Source organism: Micropterus salmoides, unplaced genomic scaffold (genome assembly GCF_014851395.1).
Source record: "Micropterus salmoides isolate LMB-PRFRI ecotype aquatic unplaced genomic scaffold, ASM1485139v1 Ms_hic_scaffold_3136, whole genome shotgun sequence".
In the NCBI taxonomy this organism is placed as follows: Eukaryota; Metazoa; Chordata; class Actinopteri; order Centrarchiformes; family Centrarchidae; genus Micropterus; species Micropterus salmoides.
The window spans coordinates 22,383-29,463 of NW_024042414.1; positions in this window are offsets into that span (position 1 = coordinate 22,383).

A 7,081-nucleotide genomic window follows, 5' to 3' on the forward strand; every position below is an offset into this window, starting at 1 on the left:
GTGGCGTCAGAGATCAAGTCTTCGCCATGACACAGGAAGTTGTTGTAACTTCAGTGTACATGCTCACATCTGAACCAAACTTTACGTGCTTGATAACTCTCCCACCCCGCTATGGAGGACCGATCCTGACACAGTCAGAAATAAATACAGAAATAAATAAATGCTCAATAAATAAATAAGCATCCAATTAAATACACAAAAAATAAAGTAAATAAATAAATGTAGGTAGTAATTAAATTATACAAGGAGACATAAATGTATATTTTAATTAGTGCCTTTACTTATTCACCTTTGTTATAATTACCTTATTTGTTTATTCAACTTTATTTATTACTAATTTTTTTAATGTATTTATTTATGTGTGTGTTTTAATATTTTTGTCTGTTTTATTCTTCCTTTGTATTTATTTACCTTATTTATTTTCACCCATGGTATTTATTTCTGCCTGTCTTTTTAAATTTTTGTATGCATTTCTGCCTCATTATGCAAATGAGGAGGGGCTGTGTCTCAAGGGGTCATCTTCTCTGCTATTGGTGGACCAGTCAGACAGGAGAGCTCCTACTCTGCCTGCAGACATCAACGATCTTGCCCCTCACACAGTCAGATGGCTTCCTTCAGTGCGCTGAGGTGTTTAACAACTCTGAAGACAATACTACCAGCAATGTCTTCCTTCTCTTTTCACGTAGACGCTCCGACAGACAGTGCTTTCAGTTTGCTGCATGCATGGACACAGAACTGCGGTACAGCACACAGTAACGATGAAATGTGTGCTGTTCTCACATTCTTCCTCTGTATGTACACATAAACAACAAGGCAGGGAAATATAAAAGGAATTTATTTTATTGTTTGGGTACATTATTGTTCAGTGTACATGCTCACATCTGAAACAAACTTTACGTGCTTGATAACTCTCTGACCCCCAGACATCTACACGTCAATACCGATTATATTCATAGCGGCAAGTGCTATGTAGCTCCACATAGGGGACACAGGAAGTGACATATAGCACCTTCATGCGGCGACATAACCGCGTAGAAATTCACAGCCGCACCGGCAGAGCTCCAGAATATGCAACTCGGCCGGCTCACGCGCGGACGCGCTTACAAGTGCGAGGGCCCGCCCAACGCTGCTTGCAGCTTTAATTTTTCTTTTTTCTGCAAAGTAGGCTCAACTGACATGGCCTAAACATTCTCGAAAACTCACCAAAATTTGCAAACATGTCAGAACCGGTGAAAAATTTCGTATTCTACAAGTTTCGCACATGGGCGTTGCAAAATGACTCGCTAGCGCCACCTAGAAAATTGGAAAAAATTAGCCCCTCGTTCACGTTCAACCTACATGTACGAAATTTTCTGGGGACATGTATCATATCAAGACGCACAAAAAAGCCTCAAGAACCCATAGCCTAAAGTCAACAGGAAGTCGGCCATTTTGAATTTTACGGCCATTTTTGGATGATTTACACACTTCGTACTTTAACGAACTCCTCCTAGGGATTTAGTCGGATCGACGTCAAATTTCTGCTGTGCCTTCTAAAGGCATTGACGATGAAAAGTTGTGCTATTTGCGCGTTTTCGTCAATGGGCGTGTCCGTGGCGTCGATGATTCGCTATGAAACAGGAAGTTGTTGTAACTTCAGTGTACATGCTCACATCTGGACCAAACTGTACATCTAGGATGAGAGTCCCGCCCTGAACACATGTACATGCCGACATTCACCCACAGTCATAGCGCCACCTGCTGGCAATAGAAAGTGACCTTTAACGAAGCAGCCCCCGCCGCATGTTTCACCTACGTGCACGAATTTTCTGTGGTACGTGTATCTTGTCCAGACGCACAAAAAAGTCTCTTGGAGCCATAGCCTAAACCCAACAGGAAGTCGGCCATTTTGAATTTTACGTCATTTTGGATGATTTACACACTTCGTACTTTAACGAACTCCTCCTAGGGATTTAGTCCGACCGACCTCAAATTTCTGCTGTGCCTTCTAAAGGCATTGAAGATGAAAAGTTGTGCTATTTGCAAGTTTTCGTCAATGGGCGTGTCCGTGGCGTGGCGTCAAAGATCAACTCTTCGCCATGACACGGAAGTTGACGTAGCTTCAGTGTACATGCTAACATCTGAACCAAACTTTACGTGCTTGATAACTCTCCCACCCCGCTATGGAGGACCTATCCTGACACAGCCAGAAATAAATACAGAAATAAATAAATGCTCAATAAATAAATAAGCATCCAATTAAATGCACAAAAAAATAAAGTAAATAAATAAATGTAGGTAGTAATTAAATTATACAAGGAGACATCAATGTATATATTTAATTAGTGCCTTTACTTATTCACCTTTGTTATAATTACCTTATTTGTTTATTCAACTTTATTTATTACTAATTTTTTTAATGTATTTATTTATGTGTGTGTTTTAATATTTTTGTCTGTTTTATTCTTCCTTTGTATTTATTTACCTTATTTATTTTCACCCATGGTATTTATTTCTGCCTGTCTTTTTAAAATTTTTGTATGCATTTCTGCCTCATTATGCAAATGAGGAGGGGCTGTGTCTCAAGGGGTCATCTTCTCTGCTATTGGTGGACCAGTCAGACAGGAGAGCTCCTACTCTGCCTGCAGACATCAACGATCTTGCCCCTCACACAGTCAGATGGCTTCCTTCAGTGCGCTGAGGTGTTTAACAACTCTGAAGACAATACTACCAGCCATGTCTTCCTTCTCTTTTCACGTAGACGCTCCGACAGACAGTGCTTTCAGTTTGCTGCATGCATGGACACAGAACTGTGGTATAGGGAGAAGCACACGGTCAGCTGGCTGCAGCTAAATCTGGAGTGCACTCGTATTCAATTCTGTATGGTAAATTCAGTTTTAACGGAGCAGAGCGAGCTGACAGGCAGAGTTAGAGACTTTTTCTGTCCGTTTCTCTCTTTACAAAGACGCATGTCAGAGTCTTCTCTGAAGAGGGCAATGAAGTCTCAGTAGTACCGATGCGAGCACCACATACAACACAATTTATCAAATTACACAACGGATATACAGTATGAAATAAGATTGATTGGATTATACTCACAGGAATTACAAAACTGTTACATGCGTAACACAGTAATGTCAGGGAAATTACTTTACTTAGATTTAAGTACTGCAGTTGTACATTTGAAATACCTTCCTACCTTTCTGATAGGAAGCCTTCTTGAAGTGGTATAAAACATTTCTTCTTATATTCTGATTTGAGTGTGGACAACTATGACCACATGAATTAAAAAATTAAACATTTCACTGCCCAAGTCAGCTATAACACAAGTCTTGTTCATCAGACTACATGCTGTACAGTATTTGTGGACAGATTTTGTCCCAGGATTTATTATGCATTTCTTCTTCTTCATTGCATGATTTAGAATAATAAGGTGAGAAATGGGTCTGTTCTGAGTTCATCCTGCACTGCAGCAGCTAATAAAGTCCATTTAATCCCAAAAACGCTTTTCTTTTAGGCAGGCTGGAGCAGAAAACAACTCACCTTTCTTAGTTGTACAGTAATGTCACATGTGTATGAAGGTGGATCAAACAAGCTAATCTTAAATGTCAAAGTAGAGAGGAGCCTAGTAGGCCTATTTATTTTCATTCATTATACAATATGAATAAGCTATGCAGACAGTTGTAAAGAAAGAACATCTTTTTCTTCTGTTCTACTTGTTATAGTTACACAGTATTAGGGGTGTGGGCTGTATTAAAAGTATCCACTGTTCTCCCATGCTCTAACACACAGTAACGATGAAATGTGTGCTGTTCTCACATTCTTCCTCTGTATGTACACATAAACAACAAGGCAGGGAAATATAAAAGGAATTTATTTTATTGTTTGGGTACATTATTGTTCAGTGTACATGCTCACATCTGAAACAAACTTTACGTGCTTGATAACTCTTCCACCCCGCAGACATCTACACGCCAATACCGGTTTATATAGCGGCAAGTGCTATGTAGCTCCACATAGGGGACACAGGAAGTGACATATAGCACCTTCATGCGGCGTCGGAACCGCGTAGCAAATTCACAGCCGCACCGGCAGAGCTCCAGAATATGCAACTCGGCCGGCTCACACGCGGACGCGCTACAAGTGCGAGGGCCCGCCCAACGCTGCTTGCAGCTTATTATTTACTTTATTTTGTGTGTATTTAATTGGATGCTTATTTATTTATGAGCATTATTTATTTCTGCCTGTGTCAGGATCGGTCCTCCATAGAAGCGTGCTGAGATGACCATTGTGTTGCTAAAGCGTTTAGCCCACAATGGCCACACACAAGGCTGTCTGTCTGTCTCTAACTGCAACTGGACTAGACAGAATAACTTCTCTGGGAATGTGATCACGATGAGAGTAAAGCTCTCTCTCCCAATGCATACAAGCCAAAAACCAATCACCATAAAGAGGTGATGATGATTTATGGACAAGGGATCCCATTACTGACAAAGACTGAACAGAGAGAGAAAGCTTTCTCCCATGATTCATGGTGAACTAACAGTGCACTTGACTGACTTGAACTGACGAAGCTGAGCTGACAGAGCCTCACTGACTGACATGGCTCTCTATAGTCTACCTGTACTCGGGGACGACAAAGACCTGACCTACGTTTTCACTTGACTTGACCGAAGGACGATCACATGACCTGTTCTGACACTACATCTTGGAAGCAAACCAGATGCCTGGTGCTTATTGTCGTGTTGCTTGCTGTGTCGTTGCTGTATGTTATGCTGGATGTTTCTTTGTGAGCTGCTGCCGTGTTGATGATAAAATGTGATGCACGCTAACAGACGACCCATTTCTACAGGAAAGAATGCCGCCTGCTCGTTCCTTGTTGTTTGATGTTATTGTTAAATCCCTTTTTTTTAAAACATGGTCCAGAGTTTTGCCCATAATATAATAATAATATAATAATAATCCTTATTGTAGAGCACTTTTCAAAAACAAGTTACAAAGAGCTTTAACAAGTGTAAAGAATATACAAAAAAAACAATATAAGAGCATGAAAAATTAATATAAAATTAGTAAAATACACATAAAATAAAAGGGATAAAATAAAGTCAGATAAGATGGGGAAAAGCTCTCCTATAAAAGTATAAAAGCCCATGCGCTCTCCTCCACAGAGAAAAGGGGCAACTGAATGCAAACTATGGAACGTGATGAGAACAAGTCTGTGTGTGAGGTGTGTTATCAGACAGCCTGGAAGCTCAGAGGCTGTTTTACACACACAGAGCAGAGTGTCACCCAGAATAATATGCCATCATTTGTTTTTATTTACAGTGAAATGAGTGACGTCATCATATAATGGACTGAACTAACATCATGTGAATGAATTACTGTCTTGTTGTTGTTGACAGTTTTCCCTCTCCTACACGGAGCAGCAGCCAGAGCCTAATCTCACACTAACCGATTTTTCTTCTTCCTTTATAGTTTTAGCCTTCCTAGAAAACTACAGATTGCTGGTTGCAAAACTGTAATAAAAACATCTAATGAAATATTGTGATGAAGGAAGAGACAGGTTTATGAAAGGTTTCCCAACACACTCACAACTTCTGTCAAACATGCTCAGTCTACCTAAGAACACAACACAGGGAGAGGATTACAGGCTCCATTGCAGCACGTCCACCACCAGAAGAACCATGTGACCACCTGATGAGGAGTCTTAGCTAAACCCAAGCAAAGTCAATACGTGCTGTTGATGATAGTTGATATGTTTCCAAAATGGATAGAAGAAGATAAGAAAAGCCCTGGTTTGTGAAATCTTGCATGCTGGGGTGTGCCTTAAAAAATAGACAGTGACAACAGAACACCTTTTGGAAGTGAAGCCATGACAACAACTTGGCTCTTATATGGGCACTGATTTGAGACAACATTGTTCCTACCACCCAGCAATCGGTGGCGCAGTAGAGAACAGAATGCTGAAGGTTAAGCTAGCTAAGTATCGTGAAGACACAGGTCTTCCATGAACAGAGGTGTTGCCGGTGGTGTTGATGAGAACCAGGATAAGAACCAGGTATGATTCTTTTAGGGCGCCCTCCACTAACAGGGACAGAGGCAGCGAGCAGAGTACCGCCTGACACACATCACGTGAGAATGATTGAATGTTAAAGTATTGCCAGACTTGTCCTCTGCTCTGTCCGTCTACATCAGCAGGTTAAAGAGGCCCTACCCTCCCAGCGACAGAACCACTGCACAGTCTCCTGCCAGGAGATTCTGTGGTGGTTAAGGACTTCAGAAGAAAAGCACTGGAAGGCGCAGAGGTGGAAAGGTGCTCCTGACAACATACACAGCGAAAAGTGGCGGAAAGAACTACGTGGATTCCGCCAGCCACTGCAGGAAGGTGCCTGCACCAGTACAACAACAGATCAACAAGCGTGCACAATCAGCACCTTGTGTTGTGAGTGAAGGAGGGATTGGGAACGTTAGGCCCCCTTGTCTCGGACTCACAGCTGTTAGACAGCAAACATCAACACAAGGGAGCTAGTGGGAAAACTCCTGGTCTCACCACTGCTGAGAGTGAGTAGCATGGTTGTCTCTGGAAGGAGACGTCATGGGACCCAGTCAGACACCCAATATGTGTGGCCTACGAGGATCAACACTGAGTTTGCTGCCATTGCAACAGCATGAACAGTGCCTTGTTGCCGTTCTTGCATCACAAGCATGATGCACAAAAGCCACCACAACAGAACACCACAGTAACTACAGGCATTGACATCAAATAGCAGTGTTAGAGGCAAGAGAAGCACCAGAAGAGGCTGGGCTGCTGGGCTAATGTTTAATAACTCCTGTTGTATGTTTGTGCCCAACAATACAGCCAGATGGTTCGGTGAACTGAGTGCTGGAAGGACTGCGTTCCCTACGAGAAGAACTTGCAGAGAACTCTGAAGTAGACACTAACATGTTCGACCGGTCTGATTCTGTATTTGCTAAATAAAGGCCTCAGTGATGCCCATGCTAGCAGGTCTAATGATTGCTGTAGCTCTCTGGATGCTGCATTATTCCATGTGCCAGAGGTCTGATTGTAGGAGCTATTGAGAATGTGCTCCATTCAAATGAT